This window comes from Heliangelus exortis, chromosome 11, assembly GCF_036169615.1.
Source record: "Heliangelus exortis chromosome 11, bHelExo1.hap1, whole genome shotgun sequence".
Classification (NCBI taxonomy): Eukaryota; Metazoa; Chordata; class Aves; order Apodiformes; family Trochilidae; genus Heliangelus; species Heliangelus exortis.
Window position 1 is genome coordinate 15,447,106 of NC_092432.1, and position 27,461 is coordinate 15,474,566.

The following is a 27,461-nucleotide window of genomic DNA, read 5'->3' on the forward strand; positions in this document are numbered from 1 at the left end:
CTTTCTAGGGGATACCAACTCTAACTCCTGTGCCAAAACTTTCATTTTTACTGCTGAGTTTCACAGTAAATTGTGGGCACTACTGAAAGAAATCCATGAAAGACAAAACAGAAAATAAGACACTCGGATAACGAACAACATAGAGAACAGCTGTGCAGGGAGATTCATTTTTTCCATCTCCATGTAAAACCTCTCCAACTCCAAGCAGTCACAGAAGCATTGAATTCTGTTTATCAAAAGATGATGGCTCAACTTCCTACCCAGCACACAGACTTGGTCTGGAAACAGTACTTATGAGAAATAAAAGACTGTTCACAAGGTCCTGATGTGACGCGTTAAGTTTTATATTTATTTTCTTTTAAGCACTTAGATGGGTTTTGAAAATAATTTGTGGCTTAAATGAACAGTAATTTGAACAGAATCCGTAAACCCAAGCTGCTATTTAATGTTGTGAAAATTCAACAAGTTATAAATCATTATTTAAAACTACAGTATGTTTGATTAATGTGGCCCTAACTTCATGCTATAACAACACAAGGAGAGGAATATTTCTAAACAGAAACCCATATCCATTCTTATCTGATCTCATCAAGGTTACCTTCTCCTTCACACTGTGCAAAGCACTAGATGTTTTGCACTGTGTTTGTTACAAACAGCATCCTATTACTGCAGCAAAAAACAAAGCACAATGTATAGGGGCAGGAAGTTATGGCAATACTTAATAAAGATTAGTTAACTGTTTTAGTATGTATTACCACCTGGATAAACAAATAGACCACAACTGTAGGAACAGATATCTTGGTCACAATCAAACCATCAAACAATTCAGCTTTCTTTTTAAAAACAGGTTAGCAAAAAGGTATTAAACTGACTGGCATGGTAAATGCCATGTTTAATCATACTCCAAGTCTCAGCTTTAGAAGTACTGCTTAGCTTTGGTATACAATTTATATTTCAGGTGTGTAAGTACAACCACACTAATACTACAAAATAAAGCATGCTCCTGTGTGCATGTACAGTACAAGCATATAGACACCCCTAAAAATCATCATGGCTTTTAAGCATTGCATTCCATTGAGAAAGTCCCCAGATGAAAAGGGCCTGAAGAAAACACACATTTCCCTAATGCACTGGCCAGTGCAATGAGTGCACTCAAGGACAAAGCCCTCCTCCATCTTTTTCTCCACTATGATCACTGACTGGAGGGCTGACTGCTTTAGTTTTAAATTTAAGACCTCGACAAAACACATAAAGCATTTAAAATATAACCTCCTTATAGTTACTGCAGGCTCAGCATTGCTAATCAGCTCCAGTTACAAGAGAAGACTCACTGGATTTCTTATACTGAATTACCTATTTACAGGCTCATTAATAATGCAATGCTTCAAAAATCTGAAGCAATCCTACCCATGGATTAGCAGCAGGATATAGAGAAAATAATCAATGGAAAACTTGGAAACAAGATTTAGTATAATTGCTGATACTAGTGCCATTATCTCACTGTCTTTTTGGAGGGGAAAGGGGATACTACCACAGTTGATAAAAAGTGCCACAAGTCACTGATTTTTACACGATGACTATCAAAAGATAATTAGAATTAAGCATTGTGCTAAATCCTAGATTACATACCTGAATGATGCATTCACACAGCATTACAACATTTAAACCATCACTAGAATTCTTATCCATAAATATGAGATTTATTGACCTATTTTTTCAAGCCTTCCACATACTTCTTACAGAAATGTTTCATTACAGGTAAAAGTCCTTTCATGCTGTTGTGTTTCATTTGCTTGCACAACTTCAATTCATTCCCCCTAAGATGTCCCTTACTGTAGCTAGACAAAGCAGGAATGAAATATTCTCCTGTCTAGCACTTTTCTTGCCACAACTATCTAATTTCACACCACTATTTAGGAATCCACTCCATATTTCTTCATTAAAACAAAGAGATTTCTTCATGGTTCCAAGATCTAGTTACATCCTACTCTCCTGGTATAAAACATACACTTCATACAAAATAGGAAGAAAAGCACCAAAACACTGAAATTTAACAGAGAAAATCACTGAGCAAGCCAGGTATTAAAGGCAGGAATCTCTTCAGCAGCAATATTAGTTCTACTGCAGTTTCTTTCTTGCTTATTATGTGCTGTGTCACAAATATTCTTCACTGGTGTACCCTTTTCTTGTGGAGGGTACACTACTGCAGTTGCTTTAAGTGCAACTTCACCGTTCAGGTGACAATGTTAACAAAACAGCACCAATGAACTGAAAACCGTGCCTGGGGGAATCCTTTCAAAGTTAAGAAGAAACCACGAATATTCCACAAAGCACCTGTTTTGTCTGATGAGTAAGTAGTTACCAATCATCACACCCATGATGAAAAGTGTATCCTAAATAACTATTTACTCTTTAATAATTTTATTTCATTTAACCTTGTCTTTAGACATATCTGATATAGAGTGTTGTGCTGCAAAATAAAAAGTAAAAGTTCACTAAAGACTCATTTCAAGTATGGAGAAAAGCAGGACAAAATTCCATTAGCAGCCTTTTAGCACTACAAGCACCATTTCCAGCAGAGCAGTCAAAGCCAGACACACATTTAGAACAATAATGTGTACAAGGTCAAAATAAGCTGAACAGATTCAACTGGATTAATTTTCATTAACATTTTGCTTAAAGCCAGTCTTACCATTATGTGACATTCTCTTCTCAAAACATGACTGTAAAGAAATGGTAATGTACCTGCAAAGTTACTCTAGTAAGGATTTTGCCATGTTGTTTCTACCACCTCTCTTATGTATATTAAGATGAAACAAAGTTAAGTCATCACCTCAGCTATTCCTTCTCATACCAGTGAAAGGCACGGCCCTTATTCCTAAGCCTTAGAGAACTCATTTATATGATCATATTCTCCAGTTTCCCTGGAAACTGTTTAAAAATAGTGAATAACTGTACTGGTCAGCTTAGACTCCAGGCCATTAATTGTAATGTTTACTTGGAGCTTCAATATTCATGCATCACATTACTGTTTCAGCTTGATTTCTCTCTTCACAAACACAGCACCAGCTGCGTGTATTTCATACATTTTCTAACAGAAAATATTAAATTCACATGGACAGGCATCAAATAAAAGTTTCTAATTACTGCATGAGCTTTTATGTCATTAGATGTGTAATAGAGAACATTAAACAGAACCTTACCTCAAAATTAAACTTCATTTAATAGAAAATAAGCTTGACAAGGTACTGCTTGACCATGTGGAATGCTTCCAGTAACTGGATCTGTAACACAAGATAAAAATAAGTTACTTTCTTATCCTCATTCCATTAATTTCTAGTTTTAAGTACCTTCTGCCAACTCACTGCAAAGGAAGTGACTCAGGAAGTTTTAAGTTTCCTTTTCTCTTTGTGAGTCAGAATTTGTTGACAAATGAACAGCTTTAAGTTGAAGAAAACAACATGAAATCCAGGCTTCCAAATTACTCACACTTAAAAAATCTTGTAATAACAATAAATGAAGTCAGAGTTTATACATGAAATTGTTTATTTACTTAACAGAAAACTTGTAGCACAAGTCTGGGTGTTAATATAAATTAAACAACCTCACTGAGGTCTCAAAGATATCTAATTTTGCATTAACCACACTCTCCTATGGATTACTGTCACTGTGTGGAGTAACTTGGAAAACAGCACAGCACAAGCCTCTAAGCAATTTCCCTTCACACCGAGTCCCATTCTGAGAGTTCAATTGCAGAAAAATAAAAATAGTGTTAATAGTTCTGGTTTATTATAAAAGATGATAGAAACTCTACTTTAAGATTTTGTTCCATTTCAGGAAGTGGGTTTGTTGTTTGGGTGTTTTTAGGCTTTGTCTGTTTAGACCTAGTTTTCTTTTTCCTGGGATTCTTAGGTGCATTTGTTAGTTTTCAGTCTATGAAGTAAGAGCATATAACTTGAATACTCATAAGGAATGGCTAAGTCAGTTTGAACACCAAAATAAATTGCAAATTTACAATTGCAAAGTTTACAAAACTGATCTCTTTTCCAAACACAGTAATTTGTCTGGACAAATAGAAGATGGCCTAAATCTTGCTGCCAGTAAAGGCCTGAGTACATTCTGTGCATGCAGACTGTAGCTAAGGCTTTTATCCCAGTTTTAGATCTCTTGGTTGCAGTCTTTCTGCAACCAAAAAAATGAGATGAAGTTCTGATCCACAACAGCTACCTAGTTTTAAACTAGCTTAGGTAGCAAGTCAGAAAGACCAGGAAGTTAAACAAGAAAGTTACACAGGTATACAGCTATGGAATAAAGAATGCCTCTTAGCTAACAAAAGCTAAACAGCAACTGCTGAATTGTACAAATGTATCAATTGGAATAAATTCATCATAGGACTTCAAAGCAACATCAGCTGTATGGCAACATAATATCCACAGGTTAACACATTCGCTGCAGGTCAGCATAAATGAAGTCTATAATATAACAATTAGTTCATTCAGTGCAACACCTGCATTGTAGTAGTTTACTACTTTGAAATTTCGACCCCTAATCCACACTCATTCAACTTTTTAATACCTACCAAGTCCCCAGTAATGCACAAAGAACATACAATAAAGCTAAGGTGTGCTGCCAGCTTGCATCTCATGGACTTTGTGCTAATTTAAGGTCAGGATAAAAGGCCAGTGCACAGCACGACTGCATGCCCTTAGGTGGCTGTGTCAGTGTATAATGGATTTATCTGTAATGCAAGTATTTGTAATACAGTAACATCCAACCTCCTGTTGAGTACAGCCCATCAATTTGCCAGACACCCCACTGCCTGGAAACCACTATTTACCTCTCCACACTTGCACATTTTCACTTTCAGTCCTTCCTTAACAAAGACATCAGAAACCCTTTCAAACCCCCTAGTTCTGAACGTACCACGAGCTGGAAGCATCTTCACCTCTATTCATAGTATTCATCAAGTACATAATGACACTTATCAGACTTGTATCAAACAAATCAATGTCTGAAGAATGTATCACACCTCAGGGACAACAAAATCTGATGCAGCAGAGAATGGAGTCACCACTGCAGTATTACTACTTTCTAGTTACACCAAGAGAGGTTCCCACAAATAAATATTTCAATTTAATACGCACTGTTCACTTACCATAATTGTGATGTAAATGGTTGGGAAATCTCCTCTTTTTAGATGCAGTTCCATAACTGAACTGTTACTTTATCAGCTCTTTTTTTCAACCTATAAACCAAATATGGTGAACTAGAAATTTATAGTAGTCTATCAGGGAGGTCTATCTACTCATCTAGGTGTTTATGAGAAACATGACCAGGAAGCAAAGATGTGGAAGAACTTCTCCCAACATTTTACATTAAGGGAAGGAACAACACAATGCATGTGCACATCCTACCAGAACCTAACGAGTAGGATATCATGTTTTAAAATTCCAACTTCATTTATGAGATGTTCAGTTATCTGAATATTTAACAGTAGAAAAATGAACATGTCTTATGGAGTCAGAAAAATAAAAATTGCTTATACTATATTTAAGTTTTGAGCCTGAACTAGCTTAAAAAGAATGTGACTGCAGAAAGAACATTAATTTTTCAAGTGGGTTAACGACTGCTGAAATAGCCATATATTTTTTTACTTCCAACTGGAGCTAAAGAGAGCCTAAAAACTATTAATCACTGTTTGTTTATTCTATTGTCCTCACTTCCTGGAATGTAGTCAGAGATGGAACTCGACTGCCCAACAGCACAGTCAGCAAATCAGCTGTCCTGAACCCTGGATTTGCTCACAGCATGAGCCTACTTACTATCATTCTTAACCTATTGTGGGATGGAAGCAGTGAGTGCATAAAGCACTGAATTCTGGAAGTTTACACAAAATTCAATAGGGCACTGTGATAATTCAGAGTATTTTTTAGCATTAGTTGCCTGCCACATGCACCCCTTCCCCCCCTCCCCATCCCTCTCTACACTAAGCTGCAGCTACATTTCTATGCAGTATTTCTGGTTCCAGTGTTAGTGATGTTATTTATAGAACAAGGTGACTGAATAAAGAAAAGCGATGAAGTCGAATGTGCTTTCCCCATTCCAATGCAGAATGGGACATGGTGAATTAGAGGTAAACTATAATTCTGCCCTTTATAGGTATTTCCTAGGTTTTCTGCATTCTCAATATTTTTGGGGGGTAACAGTTTAATTCAGTAGCATTTGGCTTACAGGCTCACTGAGACTACAAGGAGAAATTCCAGTATCTTCTTATACTACGTTTTTTCAATGTGTGAAATATTTCTGGCTATTTATTTTCCTTTGGGTTTATATGCATTTTCCTATACTGTGTTTTGTGGGGGATTTTGTGGTTTGGTTTCCTTTTTTTCTCCAGTCTTGTTTGTTGTTCATCTGATTTTAGTGTTTCTTTGTTGGGATTTATTAAATTTCCTTATTGTTGTTAGCCAAGCACTACTTTAAAAGCAACACAAAATACATGGGGTTCACTACACAAAGCATGGATTCCCACGTTTTCATCTTGTTGGCATTCACCATATTACTGTACCACCCCTGCTAAATTAATCTGCTAATAGCTTTGTATTTTGAGCTATACACAAGAGAATAGTTTCTCTTTTTTTTTTTTTCCCCAAGTCAGTAGGACATTTAGGACTATGATGTATGCTCCATGCTTCAAAACTTTATGTTCCTTGTACACAATAAAGACATTGAATGATATTTTAAGCTGGTACTAATTTAGATGTTTTGTAGCGTGTGACTTCTTTCAGTACTTAGTTCCTCCACTTATCTGTCTCTTTCCTACAAAAGAGTAAATTACTACAAGGATATAAAATAGGCAGTGTTATGAGGCACAGAGATTTTAATAATAATCTTCAGGCTGAATCCCTGCTGCCAGTTCCATCTCCATAAAACACAGCTGAATTCCTGTGAGGAACCTAAGAGGTTTAAGGAGAGGATGGAGCAATACGGCCCATGTAGCCACACTGCAAAGAACATATTCAACAGGACTGGACATGATCTCCAAACTACACCCACAGAAGATTCCTACCTTCCTTAAGAACTTCTCAGTGACTTACAACTTTGATTCCTTTGCATCCTGAACCTGGATTTCAGCTCCATGTGCTCAAAATAACCACAGGAATACAGCTCCTACCCTTCTTAGAAGTGTTTTCTCTGTTCTTGTGGGATGGTCTGCGACATGCTTAAGTAGGACTCTGCTAAATGAGTGTTCAATAACACTGCAGAGTTTGCAATGGAATTGCTTTTAGTCAGCTCTGTAAAAAAAGCAAAGGAAGCAGGAAGCATCTTCATTGGGCAAAGATGACAGAGTACCCATTACAGATTGGTTCCTGCATTTTAATATAGTTAAGAGTACAGAAGGCTTCAGAGTGTGCTACTACACACAGTTTATGTAGGACCTGTGACTATATCAGGGCAGTAATTGGTAGAAACTGGTTCTGCTATAATACAAAGTTCTATTTTGATGTAATGCTTGATATTATGTCTAACTTCATGGACAAGGATCTTCTCCACTGAAGAAAAACCACACACATGAATGCTAAAGAACAATCATTCAAAAGTTTGCCTTGCAATGAAGGCTGCAACCAATCTTCTAGACCTTGATTTCCCATTCTTATTAAATGTAAAAATGTTGAGTTCCTTTCTGCTGGCAAACATAACATTCACGCCACAGCATCAGGCCTACTTGTAACAAGTGTAATAAAAGGATAAAATAAAAATACCACCAACTTAAGTCAGTTAATATTTTGGAATATATGGAAGCACCAAGTAGCACATATTTCAGGTTCTGTTTCAAGTTTAAGGTGATATTCTGCTCAACAGCACTGAGAGGCATCTGAAGTAAAGAAATTGAGGGATGAGACATGACTAAAAATATACTTGAAAGCTAAATTAACTTAAAGGTTGTCTGAGTATTTACTGGAAATAGCCATAAGCCTAATTAAAACTGGACAGACATACAAGTTTGCTTGTCAAACTGACATTAAAAACCAACAGTAATGTTTTTGTGCAGTAGTTCAATAAAGGAATTTTCACAACCAAAGCAATCTCTGGCATTTACCACATTAAATTTTCTTGTAACCAACAACTGTGTTTTTGCAGGTGATTTCTGAGACCAGATGTTACCTCCCTTCCTAAAGCATGGCATAGCACACACAAACCCAACTGAAAGCAACCCATTGAATTTAGGCATGTTGGATAAACCCACAGGCTAACTGCAGCTATGCCCAGGCTCTGCTTTCTTAAGGCAGGATGGCTCAACCAGGGTAACACAGCAGCAATTGCCAGGTATCAGGGGTATCCAGCATGGTATTCTGAGACCAAGCACATGGGTACATGCACTCCATGCCACAAAAAGTGCATGAAGAGCCCATCACAGAAACACAACTAGAGAAAGAGTCATTTCCTTCTATCTACTGTGAACCATTATTCAGAGTGTAACAAGGAGCTTGTAGAAATCTTAGCCTGATGCTACTTCAAGAAGCTCTCACACCAAAAATGTTTCAAGTGGCGTGTATTAAGTTTTAATCTAGGCAGCAGTTCCTTATTAAAAGGCATTGCAATAAAACTAAGTATTTTTAGTAAACATTCTTCTTAGATACCATAACTATGCTAGCCATGAAACACTGAATGACCATAGCTCAACCATTACTACAGTCTTCTTGGTGAATGAGAAGTTATTAAATTGAGACTAAAGCCATCCTTATGCCTGCAGTCATACCTATTGATTTTTCAAGTTTTAGGCATTACACTGCCATGAAACTGGAAGTTTTTATAGCTGCAGAAGACTAACAGAAGAACACTGCACATAAACCCAGAACTTCTGCATTTAGTTTTGTCACATGTAAGTTGTTTAGAAACAAAGAACACCCACATACTTTGCTAGTATTCTTACTAAGGCTAAAAACAGGCTACAAAGGTAATACTAATAAGAACCCTATATCCCAAAATGGCTGCTGCAGGTAAATCAGTTTTTAATAGTATTAATTGAAATAAAACATTTACCTTTGAATTCAGCTTTAATTACCTTTCTTTTTCCTCAGAAACATATTACAGATGTTCAGTATAGTGGAAAATCTATTTCCAAAAAGCAAAATGATAGGCCATGTCATTTCTTGCCCTTTCTCTCCACCAGACACATGTGAGCTATTACTTACACTTTTGGTTTGAGACACTAACATTTCTCAGATCATAAGACAGGTTTCCCCCACTCTCCCTAAGTAACAGGGCCACTCAGGGCTCTCTCTGCTGTAACCATCCAGCATTTCGGGGTCTTATTATCTGACATCTGTGACTTGAACCAGAGTAACTGTTCAAGATAACCAAACCTGGTTCTTTCTTGATTAAAATTAGCAATCTATTCCACATAGCCTACTGCTGCATCTGATTCTTCATAAATTATCATAATTCAGCAAGTAGAACACAGTATTGGCACAGAGACAAATTTTACTGTCTTCCAGGTGAAACTCTACTCTCAAATGCAGTTCATGCCTTACACTTGGAACTAAACATTATTCCTTGAAAATGGTGAAGTTGATGAAAATGGTGCTTCAGTGTGAGCTGAAGCATTCAATCTACAATTTCTTCCCTTGTACCTCACAGATGGTAGCTCAGTCCTGCACAAGCCTGAGAAAAGTCAGCTGGAGCATAGAGAAATCTCTACGCAACTCTATGCTTTGAATCTCTATGCTTCACTCTATCAGCTCGTATCATTTTGTAGCTTCTCTTTTCTATCTTTGCAGCATCCTGCACATATGGGCTTACAGTTTTGAGGAGGTCTGAAAAGACAGAACAGGTAAATTTTGCAGTACAAGAGAAAAATATAACATTAATGTCCTCACAACACTGCGGGTTTGTACACAGCAGAAAAGTGCCTGTTGTGATCATCTAAAGTCAACAAGGCTATATTTTCAAAATTATGTAAATCTCAGATCTCTTACCTTATCAGGCTAAGACAACTTTCTATGATTAATATAAATGTCTTGCCATGTTTTCATGAAATTGAAGTTTTGATTAGGCAATTACGACTTTCTTCTTGTTCAGGGCTCTTCAAAAACAGTTCTCCAAAAGAAGCGATTACTCAAACTTTATCCTGAACTTCAGCTTCATTTCTAGTTAAGTTAGAAAAAAAGTCTCTAATTTTTTTTGTCTAGTTGAAATATAAAACTTCGCTTAATGTGAATAGTTTTTCCTTTTAAGGCAGGGAAAAAAGGTTTACCAAAAGTTTGATGCCAATTTATTTCAGTTTTTATTATTATTATGACTACTACAGAAAAAGTTATAACCAATACTGGCATTCAGTCACACTTGGAAAGTTCATTGTAACATTTTTGCCTAGAGCGGTGCCTCAGCCTGGCATCAACTTGGAAGAGCTTTCCTTTGTTGACAGAAACTAAGTCTGATTGACCCCAAGGAGTGACTGGAAGGCAGTCATGCTTTACTGCCCTCCCTAAGAAACCATGCCTAGGAAGGTACATGTCAAAACCACCTGTTCTTCTGTCATGACATGAATGACAATCCCCATCCTACAGGAAGCATCCAAAGAACGACGAGTCTCAGCTCCCATGAAGCACGTCAGAATTGCCATGTCTGCAAGGAGTTAACTACAGCTGCCATCAACTGTTCTTCATTGACTACAAAATCTCTGGCTCTAGAGTTGAGCAGAGAACATAGTTTAGCAAAAACAGAGCTAAAGACTGTCTTCAGTCGTGTCATGGAAAATGGCAGCTAGTGAAATAACAGATCTTGTGAAAGAAGTGGACACAGCACTTTCCTCATCAGGGCTCCATTCACATTAACTGCAATGTCTGATCTTTTACGATTTGGAATCTACACTAACTTTACCAAACCCCTTTACTACCAACCAGGCAGTTTGTAAGCAGCTTAACAACTGTAAACAAGATGTTAAGCCTATTTTTCACGAGAACAGAAGTGTAGCTTGCCTTAGAACAGCTGCAGCTCTCTGCTGAATACTAACAGCTGAGCCATGAACACAACTCCACAGTATCATACAGAAATTCCACAGCACAGAGTCTATTTTCTTCCCATGCTGTGATACTATACAGTCAGAACATCCAGATATGTACTTGCACTCAGGTCAAAATGAATCAGATTTCTCAATCATTTATATCTATATACATTAGAACATCAATTCCTCAGCAATCCATCGCAATGACTCACTGGGTCATTGGAAGCTATTGAACCTCAGAAGTTCTATGGCTATATAAGTGAGAGTATTTGCATTATTTTATCAAAAAGCATGAAGGCAGCTGTCACAATTAACTACGGTTAAAAAAAAAAACCAACCAAAAACCAACTTCTACTTTACTGTTGTCATGAATCTCTCAAGCCTCAAACACTTCTAAATAAGTATGGTTTACAGTAAGTACACATTTCCCCCATCAAACTACTCATCCAAGAATGGCATCAATCCATGATCCACTTTAAAACAAAAACAAACAAACACCCTAAACAAACAATTAGCCTAAATTTATAGTTGGGTCAAGAGGAATTTACAGCATACAGTAACATACAAAAAATCCAAAGTCTTAGGAAATTAAAGTAACAGCCTATTACAATGGCTACTGTTTCTGTACTTCTTCTAAAAATGTTAAAGAAAATACATTAATATTTTAAATAACCTAACTATGTGCATGGTAGATTTTTACCCTATATAAAGTAAAATTATCATCAGATCCAGGTCTTACAGTAACATCACAAGAAGGGTTAACACAAGTGGCTGGTTCCAAGTACTGACACTTTAACTGAAAAAATCTATTCCATTGCCAATGTTAATTTAACTGTAACACTTTTGAGACACCAAGTTACTGCATGAGCTGAATAAGCAATTTAAAAATAATCTTTAAATAGACAACCCCCTACCCAGAATAAAGTTTTTGTTGCCAATATAATTTCTCTGCAGTATGTTACCAAGACAAGACACCTGCCAGTCTAATGGTATAATTTTCAAGCTGTCTATATTTAGCATAAAATTAGCCAGCTAAATCTGTTCACAACAGAACTATGGTCCATTTGCACTGCAGCAGACAAAGCATACAATTTACCTCTTTGGCACGACTAAAATACAGTTTGCCAGCTTTCCAAACATACTCCTTGAAAGCTGGGCTGTTCTACTTTTACCTCCCCAGGGTAGATGTAGCAATAGGTCACACAGACCAGATACCAAGTGTTGGAAATGGAACATCTAATCAAAATACAACTTGGATTTTCCTTTTTAATATGATCCTCACTGTTTTACAAAAGATACTGTTTTTAAAGACCAGTGGTTTGTAAAATGTCCTCAAGACAAGTTATTATATACTGAACATAGGCAATAAATTAACTCCCCTTACAGTAAGAAATGTACTGAAACACAAATATACCTAATACCCAGTTCATGCTACCATATATATTTATCATGTTTGGAAAGAAAAATTATTTTCAATTCAAAACAGAATGATCAAACTCACTAAAACAACCCAAACTTAAAATTGCACACAATCTTACTATGTCACCAAACCTCTGATGTATCATCTTATTCAGGTCTGTGAGCATTACAGAGGATATCCAAAAAAATGAACAGGCCCTAGACCTCCTCAGAATGCAAGCTACTTACCACAGACCATGCAACTACACTGAGATGTGGAGACAAATGATTCTGGGTCAATTTATATATATGTGCACATGTGCAAATATATTACTACTTCTTAAGAAATGCAAACACACACTACCTTCTCACAGAGCTTAAAATGGCTTTAGGAGGAGATCTTCACACTACATCAGACAGGGACAGCACAGCCAGCATTTCCAACAGCAGGACATCTGTTGCATTTGAGGTAAACCCCTGCTTGAAAATCCAATCAGCAGTCAGACATAATTCTGAAACACCTCCCTTAAGACCCAAAGAGAACACAGCGAATATGCAGTGAACCATTCCTGAGAGAAGTCTTTACAGTACTCACCAGAATGTATGATTACTATTTCTCTTATTTCAAAACAAAAGTTTAAATTTGGGTTGTCCTAACATTGCCTATCTTCTTACCTTGAATTTTTCATTTTATAAAGCAGAGAGTTAAAAGTCTCAATTTATTTTGCCTTATATTTACTAAAAGAATACTCCAATCTCTGTTCATACAATTGAGATATTTCCAGAAAAGAAGTCAGTCACAACTTCAGTTTCTTCTTCCTAGAAGTACAGTTCTAAGAAATAAGTTTAACATTACAGTTCTGTAACTTATAATATGGCATCTTAACAGTTGTTTCTAACTGCTGTGACTACTTTAAGTCTTGGAATTTAAATTACTTACGTCATTAAAAAAAAGTTTGATTTTCAAAATTCAGCAGTAAGTACAGTTCTCTTTCACAATCTCTCCCCATAAAAAGCCTTTGTAGAAAAAGTTATTTACTTGTGCAGATCGAGTTATTCTAAATAATCAAGAGGCATAGTGAGTTTCCTATCATTGTAGAACTGGAACAGATAAAATTTCAGGAAGTCTGCACATTTATTTATGCTAAGTCAACTGTGCGGGTGTTCCCTATCTCAGTACTATAAATCTTTTCCTTCTATACATCTGTCTCACCACATACAGATAACAAAGCTCAAACTTACAGCCAAAGGAATGATTTCCTTAAGTTTATTCTAATACAATGTAAAAAGAAACATTATATACTTTAAAGTGAACTTGTTTTAGTATGCTATGACCTCAGTAATCAAAAAAGTAAACCCTAAACTTCTTCTATAAATGGCAACTGATAATTCAAATAGCATGCATGCTTTGAAATAGCTGTCCAGAGTCCAAAATCCAACCATAAGCAGAAATGAGGCCCACAGACATCTTCCATCACAGCATTTGTCACTCTAGTCAAGCTCTTAACATGTGTAAATTGGGATTAAAAACAATGGGCACTAAAAACTGCCCAGAGTCAATCTGGTTGACTAAAACAGAGATGAAGCACTTCCCAATCCACAGACACTGTTCTCCTAGCTCTGAGAGCACCCACTGTCCCTCTCTCCAGAGGAAAAAATGAGCAGATTACCAGTAATAAAGTTTTGTGAGCAATTCTAAGACTAGATTTGTTCATCTTCCTGTATGCTTGAAGTTCATCTTCCCAGCACAATGACTTGGTATCAAGCTTTCTGTACAGTACTTCAACCTTAGCAATCTGTTATTTTCATATTACTTTCAGTGCACTCCCCTTATCCAAATAACAGCCATTTATGCACGAGTGAAGCTGCATCAAACAGATTGTGACACTGAGTGGCTATCTCCTGCTTTAAGGATTTTTTTTCTTCTAGGAAGAAGTTTTCTGATGAAGGGAAATTTAGAAGGCAGCTTTAATCACTGCTACTAATTACAGATCTTCATTGAGAATTTAGTAATTCTACAGTGTGTAAACATATCTGTTGCACACTGCACCAGAAACCCATGAAACAGTTCTCTTTCTGCCTGACTTGTCTTGGAGGACATGAAGCTAACATTTCAGAAAAAAGCAGCACATATTTAGCTTCCAAATCAATTCCTTCTGATGAAAATATAATTTGAATTTCATAAGGTATTCCCACAGACATAAATCTTTCAGTCCCAAGCACTTCCTGTCATTTTAATTGCTTCCCTTGAAGTCCCCCAAAGAAAAAAAACATTGCTCTGCAGTGTTCATAGACAGGTTGGACAGCACTCATTGACTCCCAGGGGAGAACACTGTCTGGAATGGCTATTTAAATGGGGGAAGAGAGAGAGACAATGCTGAAAAACACATACTTAAGAAATACATGCTGTTTATCCTCTTTATTGAAATCAAACATATGGTAACCTCTGCCTCCATCCCCTGCCCCCCACCCAGTAAAAGGAAGAGAGATGTCTTCTCTTGACAGGACTAAGGTTTCCAAGCATGTGTTTCTGGACTGAAGCAGTGTGGGAGCTATGTAGGAGGAATGTGAAATACCCCATTTCAAAATGCTGTTACCAGTTCTGGCTATGTGGCCTTAGACCAAGGGTTGGTTTTTTTCATATACATAATTTTGTATTTAGTCAATAGGGTAAGGACAAACTAAAACTCCATAAAACTCTGCACTGCAACAGTCTTGAAGCAAATCAGCCCTTCTGTTGTGTACATGGGTTTTCTAATCACAAATACTACATCCTTTCCAATCACTCCCCATATACAGGAGCTGCTTCAATTTCTTATCTCCCCATCTCACTATGGTTCATTTTTTAAGTTGGTTCCCATCAGTTCCCTCCCTATACCATCCCAGGCCTCCTCTATCGAGAAATTTAAATCAGGTCACCCCAAGGCATTTTGCTAGACAGGAAATATTGTTTATTTTTGCTCTCATGTAAGTTACTTAAATACTGCAAAAACTTGAAGTACTTCACTACCTCTGCAGCTCAGAGCTGGTTTCACTTGTCAATGTGATTGTTATTCCTGCAACACTGCTGCTGCCCCATGTCCTTTACCTGCCACTGAGAAGTGAAACTACTATGGTTGTCACTGAGCAGCTACACATTGGGGTCCCTTATAAACAAAAAAAAAAAACCCAAACCAAACAACAAACAACCAAACAAACACAACAAAACTCACCCGTTTCAGCAACAAGTCAAGCTGTAGGCATGGAAGAGTATCCAACATGCCAAAAAGATACATTTTCACAGATTTTCCATACATTATCCAGAAGTAGAAGCCAAAAAAACCAAAAACAAACAAAAAAGACCCACAAAAAAACCCAAGTAAATTAAGCTATTTTCCTATCTGGTCTTTTTGAATCAGGTCACTGACACATCAGTCTGCACAGAACAAAGGCTTTAGAAAGGAAGGGATGAAACATGGCATTCTTAGCTCTGTTAAGCATATAGCACTGCAGTCCTTTCAGACTGCATAGAATTGATAGAGTTGATCCTCAAACTCCATAGAGCTGATAACCAAAGTTAATCCCAAAGGTTTTTTCATAAGTTACTCAAGGGACTGATTCTACTGCATTGAGCAAGTACATCAGATGTTTATTGCTTTCAGATTTTTGAAGGAGAAATTACTGTTATAGCTCAGCTTGGTTGTCTTAAGCGCTCTGCTAGAGCCTCTCTGGTTCTCATCTCACAGTCTCAATTCAAGATAAACACATTTCCTGTATATTATTTCACCGACTATTCAAAAGCTTATATAGAAGTTTTAGCTAGAACAACCCATTTAACAAGGAAGATGAACACAAAAAAAAAAAAAAAATGCTGCAGACTGCTTGAAACATATGTAAAGTGAGTTGCTTCATATAACAATCTAACTTTTTTTCCATTTGCTTCCAAAAATCTAAAGCACGACACTCAGAATTAGCCCTAAGAGCAAAATTTGGTAATCACCACTTCCAATTTTGCACTTGCTGGTTTTATAGGAAGAAGCTAGCACCTGGGTGACAACTGATCTCACTGTCCCAGATACATCAATTTTGTCATTTAACAAGAGCAACTGCTAACATGGATCTACCCAAGTTAATGATCAATAAAGTTGCTGTGTAACTTTGGGAACTAAGGGTTAGCAATATAACAGCCCCACTGCTAGCTTGACCCTAGCAGTCAGAGAACAGACACTAATCAGAGGTGCAAATAGTCTGAAATTTTTGCCCAGGCAGTTTGTGATCTCAGAAGTCCTAGACCTTAAAATTAAAATATGAGTCTAGCAAAAGTACAAATAATTGTTGAATGCAGTAACCTAAATACCTGCTTAGGAGCATTAGCTTTCTTCCTAGATGACAGAAACGTAAGCACCAACATATAGTAAATGATTACTACACAGCTATGCATAAGCCAAAGGAACAAAGGAAACCTGGCCATGTAACACAATTGTATTTTTTCATATAGCATTTAGCAGCTCAGGAGGCCAAGTGACAGTGTCAGAATTTCATTTCCATCTTAATTGCTACATTTCTAGATATGTTTCTAAAACATGTATCTTAGTATGAAAGCCTTTAATTGCTTTTAAATCATTATCTCCACGTCTGTCATAATGTGCTCAAGAAGTAAACCTCCAGACTGAAAATTAAGAGCTGCCCAAGTCAGGGATACAATGCATATAGCAATTCTGAGCTACTACTGAGCCTGGCATTACATTATATTTATATACTAGGTGAACCACAATTAACACATTTAAATAATACGCAAGATTTTTTGAGCTACTACCTTGAAAAAAGGTACTTCACAGGGACGTAAATATTCCTACAAATTAACTAACTTTGTATCAATTCAACCCAAGAGAAAGACAACTGCAAAATATCCTTTTACATCAGGTTTTAGTTTGAGATAATACAGAACTGCTTTCTGGATTGCCTTGCACTCCAGCTGTTCTCATGAATGATTAACACTCAAGTCTCCTAAAATTATGTGTTACTGACTTCTTGGACAGCACTGAACTGAAGAACAGATGGACAAGCTTTTGGAAGCAACTCTAGGCAAGAACATCCAAGCCAAACCCTCTTTCTGGACTGGCATGGGGAGGGGCAGGGGAAGAACCACACGTCTTGTTGACATATTTACCAGTTGGCATGTTGTCCTGAACTTGCAAGTGGCAAACATTTAAGAGGAGCAAGTTTTTACTTGGTGAGAAAGCAACATCACTCTAAGGGCATGGACGATGATAGATGAAGCCTTATACTGGGAAGCACCACTCTAAGATTAAACAGAAGACTAAATGGAGCATGACCTCGGTGTAGCTTAAAGAAACACACACAATAGGCAGAGGAACAAAGTTCTATGATTGGAAAATAATTTCCAGGATATCCACATCTTCTGAAACATTTCTCAACTGCTCTCTGCATGTGTCTGCCTCAGGGAGAAGACCAAGGATAAAGTGTCTTAACTATGAAGAAAACTCCAAAGTTGACTAGAACTTCCCCACTGTGATAGAGAAAAGGCTGACTTTTCCTGGCACAGTGTTTACCCCCTCGTATCTTTGCAGCTGCACAAAAATCTGGGAAAATGGAGAGTCGTTTCCTATGATTACAAAATCCCTAGGGACATGGATCCAGAAATGAAGACATAAGAAATCCGAGCAGCAGCAGATTTTTCCCAACAACCAGACAGTTGGGGAAACAAGTAAAAAGTTATATCACGGCCAGTCTGCATCTCTTCTATCCAAAGGACACACATGCCTCAAGTAACTGAATTACTTTAAAACTGTGATACTGAAATTCTAGTCACAGGAAAAACAGTAAATAAGACAGAAGTGCATTTTTCATTTTTTTCTTCCATGAATTTCCCTGGCCAGAAGTATAATGTGTATAATCTTTACAATCCTAACGTGACTGACACATGTGGCAGAGAGGACACTGACCAAAAAAAGTGATCAGGCAAGTAATGCTGACACACTAAGAGTTCAAAGGAAACACCTCTGCACAAAGGAAGTGAGTGTAAAGCTGCTGTACAACTATTACCAAGTAGATTTTTAAAACAAATAGGATACCATTGACAACATTACCAAGGTAACATGGGAAATGTGTCTGAACAACTTCTTGCCTTGACAGCTGTGGTTCAGTTGAACTGACAGGTCACTCGCTGCTAGAATCCTTCAAACCAACCAGGCTTCAGATAACAAAAGGACACCTAGCCATGCTCATCTGCCCAGCTGCTATCATTCTGGGACAATGGAACTTAAGAATTTCAGAAAGAGAGAGAAAAAAGACACTTGCAATACACTGACCTGCAAAGGGGGCCAGGGTGAAGAACTAAGACCTTGGCAATTTTATGTTTTTCCACTACAACAAAGCCAAAAGTACCCTCACAAAAACACAGTAGCTTTCTCAAGGGTCACAAGGTACCTTAGCACTCCCCGAAAGACTTCCATGCTGTCCCTCTCCTTGATGACCAATTTCCCTAAAGTCTTCCTTTTCCAGTTGCAAAGTTTCTTTTCCCTTCCATTTCCAGCAGCAACTGCTCCACAACAGCTTTCCAGTTCCACCCACCAGGCCCTCATTTTAAACCACCAAGTCTCACAACATGTTTCCAAGCTTCTCTCACTCTCCACAGGGATTGACAAGCACCCCCAGCTTCACCACTAGTCCAAGAAATAAGCAATTGTTGCTGATACGAGATCAGTTTTTACTACTTTCTGCATGCAGTCACTCCTCTGAGGACTACAGTTGGTTAGCTTGTCAGCCTTTACAAGTGCTGACAATTAGAACAGAGATGTCCTGGCCTTAAAAGAGCCTTTGACAAACACAACATACTTGCAATGAAGCAATGCTACCTACTGTAGAACAAGACTGACCACTGACAACAAGCAGCACCAGCAAAAATTTACTGAAGTCACATTCCATCTCCACACCTCCCTTTGTGGTTATAAAATTCCTGCTTTAATTCTGTTCTCCAGAACAAACTCGCACGATAACTCTGGAGTTTCATTTCACAGCAACACAAGCTTAAGAATGAGAAGACCTCTTCGCTCTTTTGCAGTATTTTCATTGTCTTCAAATGCAGAAAAACTCAGTCTTTATCTCACTGTTCAGAACATTCAAAAGTGAATAGCTTTGAATCGTAAAACTCAACTCCTAATTGAGATTTCAACTTAATTTAAGGTTCAAAGCTCTGGAGTTACTTCCTATTTGAACAATAAATATCAATACCTGAGGATAACTTAGTGTTCATCTGCAAATCGAACAGTGAAGCTGTTGAATCAAGTAAACAATTCTTGACTTGACACAGCAGTAGGAAGAAGAGTTGAGACATACAGCATATGCATATTGCATATATTGAATATATATAGACATACAGCAATATAGTAAATTAATTAGAAAAGGATAACATGGCAACTATAAAGTCCATTAGCAAGCCAGACCCACAGACAAAACTTACTGTTTAACTGCTTATCCAACATGAAGCTTTTTATTATGTGTTTACATTCTCTGGAACACAAGAGGCAAAACCTCCTTACTATAGCTGTGATTATTATCATGTACATAGCAACAATTCAGAACATGAGGGATAAAGAGCAGTAGGGCAGTAAGCAGCTGAATTAATCTTCAGGGGTCAAAATTCCAGGCAAGTCAGAGTGTTTGTACTTCACATTCAAGTCAGTATCAAAGTCAAGTTTTTATTCAAACAATTAAATGCAGCTGATAATAAGAAGCAACTCTGTTGACATATTTGAGACAGGAATGTTAATGGGAGGAAAAAAAAAAGGTTATTATTATTTCCACCTGAACCTCCTTATGCCTGGAAATAGCCTCAAACAAAACACTGGGAAAACTAAGTTACCACATCACTCTTCATCTAAAATTTCATTACAAAAATCAAAATGCTTGCCACAGGATAAAGAAATCTCATTTTCAATGCAGGTTTACTGATGAAGACATCAATGAATCCTCTCTCAAAGGGAGGAGTGCAGTTCCAAGTCACATTTGAAGTACATTTTGACTGAAGTGTTTTGATGTTTCTGCCTTCAGTCATACTAACATGAATTGATGATTAAAATAATCTAGCATTTCCCACTTCTGAAATGTCACAGTATGCAATTCTTGCAACACATTTTTCCCTATTCAGATGTTTCTCTAGAATACAATTATTGCTGGATGACAGGTGTTCAAAATACTATGTAGTGTTTGATAGGACATTCACAGTAAGAAAGACCTGATAAATTGCTTGAGAGTAACTTTTCTTCCCAATGTTCTTGCTAGAACATCTGTTTCAGTGATCATGTTCCTTTTTCATTCCTCTACAGATAATACCTTTTCCACCACAGTATTAATTCAAACATTATATTCCTCGTCTTATCTGTTACTGTACAACAACAACAAGTCACAAAGCAGCAGACATCCACCGAGTCCTCAGAGGCTGCTCTTCCTGGGGATTCACACTCAGTTTTCAGAAATAAGAGGCACAAAACATAACATTTGGGTGTTCACTGAAGCAAACAGACATTGGAGATTACACATTTTGTACATGCCTGAACGAAAAAGGCCTTTTAGCATGCCTTACAAAACTCCACCTAGAGGCAGCCAGGAGGGGAACCAGGCAAGAACAAAGGCAGCAAAACTTGCTGAACAGGAGATCCGTGAGGAACCCCAGTCAGCTCTGACAATTACAGTGCTTCAGCAGTTCCTGAAGGCAGCCTGGAGATCTCAGCAGAAACACTCCACCTAACAGCAAACTCCCTGGGCATTTAGAAATAATTCTGCTTGGACAGCAAGATTTGTTACCCAGCTAAGCAACTGCATCAAAATAAATTACAAAGCACACCTGTCTCTGCATTTACCGTTTATCTGTCTACTAAAAATTCATCCAAATAATTCACCTGCCAAGAACACTGACACAAGGTCAAACATCACATATACTACATGATGTCCCATCAGAGTTCCTAGCAGCAAGATTGTCTTATATAATAATGTTACCATATTCAGTTATTTTGAATGCTTCCCTATATTCTTCCTCCTCTTACTGATTATTTTTTCTAGGTTCTGCAGTCAAATATTTGACCAAGATGGTAAGACTGTAAAATCATAGAATCATAGAATAGGCTGGGTTGGAAGGGACCTCAGAGATCATCGAGTCCAACCCTTGAACAACTACCGCCACAGTCACTAGACCATGGCACTGAGTGCCACATCCAGTCGCTTTTTAAATGTCTCCAGGGACGACGAGTCCACCACCTCCCCAGACAGCCCGTTCCAATATCTGATCACCCTTTCCATGAAAAAATTCTTTCTAATATCCAATCTGAACTTCCCCCGGCACAATTTAAGACCATGCCCTCTTGTCTTACTGAGAGTTGCCTGGGAAAAGAGACCAACCCCCGCCTGGCTCCATCCTCCTTTCAGGTAGTTGTAGAGAACAAAACACAACCATTGAAGAGACATACATTTTATTATCAGAATTTTCTCCTATCTTTTTAACCTGTAATATTTTCTTTAAGGGATAAATATGTAAAATGTGGTTTTAAAACAGCAGGGTCAAAACTTTGATCAGTGGTCAGCTACATATGCTAATCAGTAAGGGATAAGCAGTATAAAATAAATTCTGCAACTGGCCACTTGTTTTGCAATGCTTATTAAGTAACACACACCATCGCACTAATTAGTACCATCTATCTTTGAGGACTGTAGAACTTGACATGACAATAAAGTATTCCTCCACACCACTGTACTTACTGGCTCCTTCCTATGAATCTGGAATATTAGAATATTAGAATACCAGAATAGGTCAACAGGACAGTCCAGCAGCAAGCAAGACCTAGATGTTAACTCACACCAGAGTACTGTTGAGGAAAAAAAAAAAAAAAAACCACAAAAATACCAACATTTAAAATATTCTACCTAGGTAAGGAGTCTAGGGAAAGCAACCGCATGCTGTTACAATGCTCTTTGGGATGAGACACAAAACAAAATACAAAAAAAAACCCCCAACCCAAAAACCCCCAACAAGAACAACTTGAAATGTGACAGCAAAGTGCTCCATACTCCAGTCCTTCAGAGTTAAGTTAATAACAGACCAGGGCAGCTCATATTGCAGAATTGAGCTGGAGTGACCTGACAGCAGCAACTGCTATTCAAACATATGTCAGCTACAGCAAATCTACTGTGCTCAGTCACACTCTCAAGAATATGTACATTGGAGATGTGTAGAGAAAAAGGACATTCTTGATAGATAATTCTAAGATTTGCAGCATCACTATTTCTAACATCCAACACTTGTTTGTAGACAAACTGATCATTTTTTAAGAGAACTGTGGTAAAATATTATGACAAACCAGTGACTATTCAGGCATGTAGAATTTGTTTGTGAATCCAGTTTTGCTTTAAATGCCCCAGTCATTTGACCTCCCTAACATCTATGACTCTGAAGGTCAGTCTGAAACTGTCAAAAACTATGTCCTTAGGAAATAACATATTTTACAAATCTTTTTAAAATCCTGCATTTTTTTTCCCATCCAACTCACCCATTCAACACTGACATCTTTGGGTTAAAACCTCATATGTGAACATAAGCAAAAAAAACTACTCTAGAGCCAGTAACGGAGTAAATATTGCAATTTAAAAAAAAGATTTTCACTCTATATATATGTTAAAACACTGGTACTAAGGTGTTAATTTGAGGATGAATGTACTGTCTGCAACTAGAGCGCTTCCTCCTGGACAGCATCTCCATCTTCAATTTCCACGGTCTAACAACTTTTCTTATTTTAATACTTGCCTTTGGAACTTGTAATGAGCTCAGAAAGTTTGAAAGAAATACTTGCAGAACTTATAGGGTGCTGATGGGGCTATCCAGTGATGCAAACAGTCATGTAACCATATATATGTATGCAGATCTACAGCAACATTTGTAATCCTGTTTTCATTACTTGGGTGAAATTATCGATGCAGCTCCTTGAAGGAGTTGGACAAGGCATATGACACTTAGCTATCCCTTTTAGCCACGCAAAATAAACTTTGCACCTTAATGTCACAAAGAAGAAAAATATTCCAGGCACAGAAAATAGATTCCCGTAATCTTCCAGGAATGCAATTCATGGCTTCATGTTTACTTAAAAAGAAAACGCTAAGCAATTAAGTAATTATGGTTTTTTCCCATAATGTATTTGACAGCTAATAGCACAAAGTACTGGATTTTCTACTGCAGCAGAATCTTCTAAACTGCCAATAGCCCGTCTTCAACATCTGCCTTGCAGGTTATTCTCTCGGACTGACAGCAGTAGGCACACACACTTGAAAAATCTTCTCTAAGTCATTAGTGCTCCAAAGACTTTCCAGCCTAATGGTGGGATTAACTTATTTGTCCTGCCCCCCAAAGATGCCTACAAAAAAAGCAGTTGTCTTTTCCACCATCATGAACAGAAGAGATTCATAGTAAGACCTGAGAAACTTTTCTGTAACATCCCACTTGCAAATTTGGCTGATTTGTATTCAAAACATTAACAGTAGCATTTTGAAACCATGCTACCTGAATTTGTCACTGTCTTTATCTACAGCCCAGGTAAATACTGCTGACCTGTCAGAAATCCTGCTGACACAGTACCTCACAGAGTATCAAATGGCATACTGAATTCTGAGGTCTCAGTACTGCAACTGTAAGACTCCAGCAATTCACTGGATGAGAACTCAGAGGATGCAACACTCCAGCACTGTTGTAGCACTGGGTGAGCTCCCTGCACGCTTGCAGAATTGTTACAAGTCCAGTTGCTCCCAAAATGTATTCTCCGTCTTGTTAAGATATGGAATGTAGTATAATGCTACAAAATTCCACAATAAACATTCAGAGATGCCTTCTCTTGTGTATGTAGTGCCCAGCACAGATTGGGGAACACTAAAAACTTGTACTCATTCTGCAGTTAGATATTAGCATGCAGTAAATAGTACTGAAAGAATATTCAGATTCTTCACTATGACAGCTGGGTTAAATTTAAAATGCTTCCATTTGTGCTTGTCAAAGTCCTTGCAGTGCTGAGTAAAAACTGCTACTCGGGCACAGCTTTCACACAGTTACACAGCAGATAAAGAAAACACTGCCGAGGTACTGCATATCAGTAAGCTGGTAATTTAAAAATTATATTAATTTTATTATATATGATATATATGTATTACATATGAGATTATATTAATCTCATTGAAGTACAACTGGATAACATGAAACTGATCCTGTTTATGCAGTTCAGCTTGTTAATTATATTTCACAGATATTCCCAGTACATTTTCTTCAACAATGAGAAAATAGCTGATTGTTACTACTTCTAAAACTTATGACTCTAAATTACCATCAAATTAGCTCTGTCTCAAGAGGTAATTCATGCTCTCTCAAGACAATTATACCTCGCCAGAGGGTCCAGCACTCCACAGTTTCCAGCAGTTTCATATAGCATACATTAATCCTTGAAATATACAACTTATGTGTATGACACCTAAGCAATGGCTTTGGCTGCAACAGAATCACTACGCAAAGAAGAAAGCTGCAACTGAGCAGCTTCATTCATGTATTTCTGAGACTACTGCTGAGCATGGAAAAACACACAAGTATAGGCGTTTGTCAATCTCAACAACCAGAAGTAGAAATATTCCTCACTCCTCTTCATGTCAGACAACCCTCTGTCAGTGTAATAGGTAGGCAAGACTTCACATCCCTAGATACGTGCACATACACATTTGAGATACTCTTTGCAAGCTGTTACCCAGTGAATTCAGGTTTATTAATATGCACTTCAAAGCACAATGAGTACTAGAGTTAATGATGCTTCCTGTAAAGCACTTACATAGCATCTACTAATCCTCTACTGGATTAGGTGTGTTAAAATCATGTGTCCTGGCACCTATCAATACTAGGTGACTTGCTACTTCTATTGACCCAAGTCTGGAACTACAAGTATATGTGTATGAAACAGATATAAAAGCCATTCTGTTATCTTTTACACAGAGTTGGCCCTCAAGTCCAGTGAACAATGCTTAATTAACTTTTCATTGACAAAATTTAATTAGTACACTGGATGTGTCCAAATAATTTCAGCATAACAAAAGTCAATCTGTATTTACATGACCCGATGCAATGAAGTATGTTGCACAGTAATTACAGTTGTTAAGCACCTACGAGGCACTTTTTAATAAAATGCTACTTGAAAGTTAAATTAGCTAGAAAATTCTGCCCTTGAATACCTGTCAAATCAGGAAACAAAGCTAAAAAAAAATATAAAAAAAGCTCTTTGGAACTTATGTTACATCAACAATTTTCCAGCCATTCAAATTCTGATATGCAATGCTAGTTTTAAAAGTCTGCAGCAGTATCATTTGATCCCACCAAGTAGGTCATACACGATTAACTAAATGCAAGTCAATCATTTAACTGGTGCTTAAACTATAATTTCTAACCTTACCCATAACAGAAGGCTAAGTTGTAATTGGAACTGTAAAAATACCATGAACATATACAGTAGTCCATTAACATGGATCTTAAAATGCCCAGCCAACCTTCCTGAGTGCCCAAATGAGTCCAGCCCATTAAATACTCTTTAGAAGCATCAGCTCTTCAGAAGCAGACATTTGGTGTACCTCACTAGAAGATTCAAGAACAAACTCATCAAATATAGAGTGCATGATGCAAATACTATAATGCCAATCTTCCTGTACAGCATAACTTTGAGGACTCAAAAATGCCAAATAGAGCAACAAAGCTACTATTCCTGTGACACAAGCCCTTCACAGTCCCACAGCCAAAGCCTGCAGAGTGAAATGCAAGATTTGGTTCTGCATGTTCTGTTAACATCAAAGATCAGTAGGCTTCAAACAAACACTCTTTTCAGTTCTAACTCAGTTCTTGCAGTTTTACTTAACGCCCTTTTTAGTTCTGGACATCTGACTTGTATTACCCTACTTGTTTCTCTCACCAGATACTTTTTCTCTACAACACATAAAATACACCTCTTACACAATGGCACCATACTTTTCACATTGATTTGGCTCTGGCATGAACAAAGCTCTCAAAAAACAAAGGGTTGGTTGCTTGCTTCATATCCTTTTCCCCTTATGCGTATCTAATGAACTCAGTGAAGGTAACAGCTCAGTCAATGCTTCAATTAACAAATCACCAATGGTATTTTAATGATTTTGATGTAAGTAATTTTTCTGTAGAAATTGCAGTGTGATGATGACTGCCAAGTCCTTTCCACTTGCATTAGCACTCAAAACAGGTACCTCAGGGTCCATTTTTCCCACCTTCTCCCACCTGCTGCCTCTAGATCTAGATATGATGAAAGTGAAAAGCAGAGATTCTCAGAGCTACACTCAAAGCATCAGCACTCTGCCATATGGATAGTTTTATGCAGGCTTGCAGAAAAATAATTTTTTTACTTCTCAATGTGTTTAGTTCCTTGCAACAAGAACATTCATCATCACTGGTCAGACAGTAAACAAAAGTTATAAAGAAGCAAAACAACACTGATTTAGAAAATTAAGTTAGTTTAAAAAGCCCACAAATTTATACCATATTGGCTAAGAAAGACATAAATCCTCCCCCCCCACGAATTCTTTTATGTGCCATTTTTTCCCCTCTTTAGATCTACACAGATTTAGTTATTTAGATTCAATTATGTTAGATTATATCAACAACAAGGGAGTTCTGAGTCTCTCTCCTCTGTACTAGAAAAGGTAAACTGATGTGCATGTAATTTTGCACAAGAACAAGCTTTTTCAGACAAAGATGACCATTTCAGACACAACCAGCATTCAGTTTATATTCCAAGAACAGTATTTACGGTAACTTCAAAGATATAAAATATAAATTTTTTAAAGAACAAATTATCATGCTTATTTACTGGTCAGATACACTCATTTCACCATAAACCACTTACATTATATACCTACTGGGATGAGAAGGATTAACATTTCATAATAATACTTCATTGCAATGCTTACAGGGAGAATAATAACAGGAGGCTATAGGGAGCCTGAATTTTATTTCTCAGATGCAGGG

General features: G+C 37.4%; 1 protein-coding gene across 6 annotated transcripts in view; it reads right to left on the bottom strand.

Annotated features, from left to right (window-relative positions):
• TLN2 (talin 2) overlaps nt 1-27,461 on the bottom strand; it is a 152,408-nt gene that overhangs the window by 105,113 nt on the left and 19,834 nt on the right. For all 6 annotated transcript variants that reach the window (XM_071754900.1, XM_071754902.1, XM_071754905.1 and 3 more), the window contains one exon: nt 3,204-3,284. The gene's annotated coding sequence lies outside the window, so the exon portion shown is untranslated. The remainder of the gene's footprint in view (nt 1-3,203; nt 3,285-27,461) is intronic.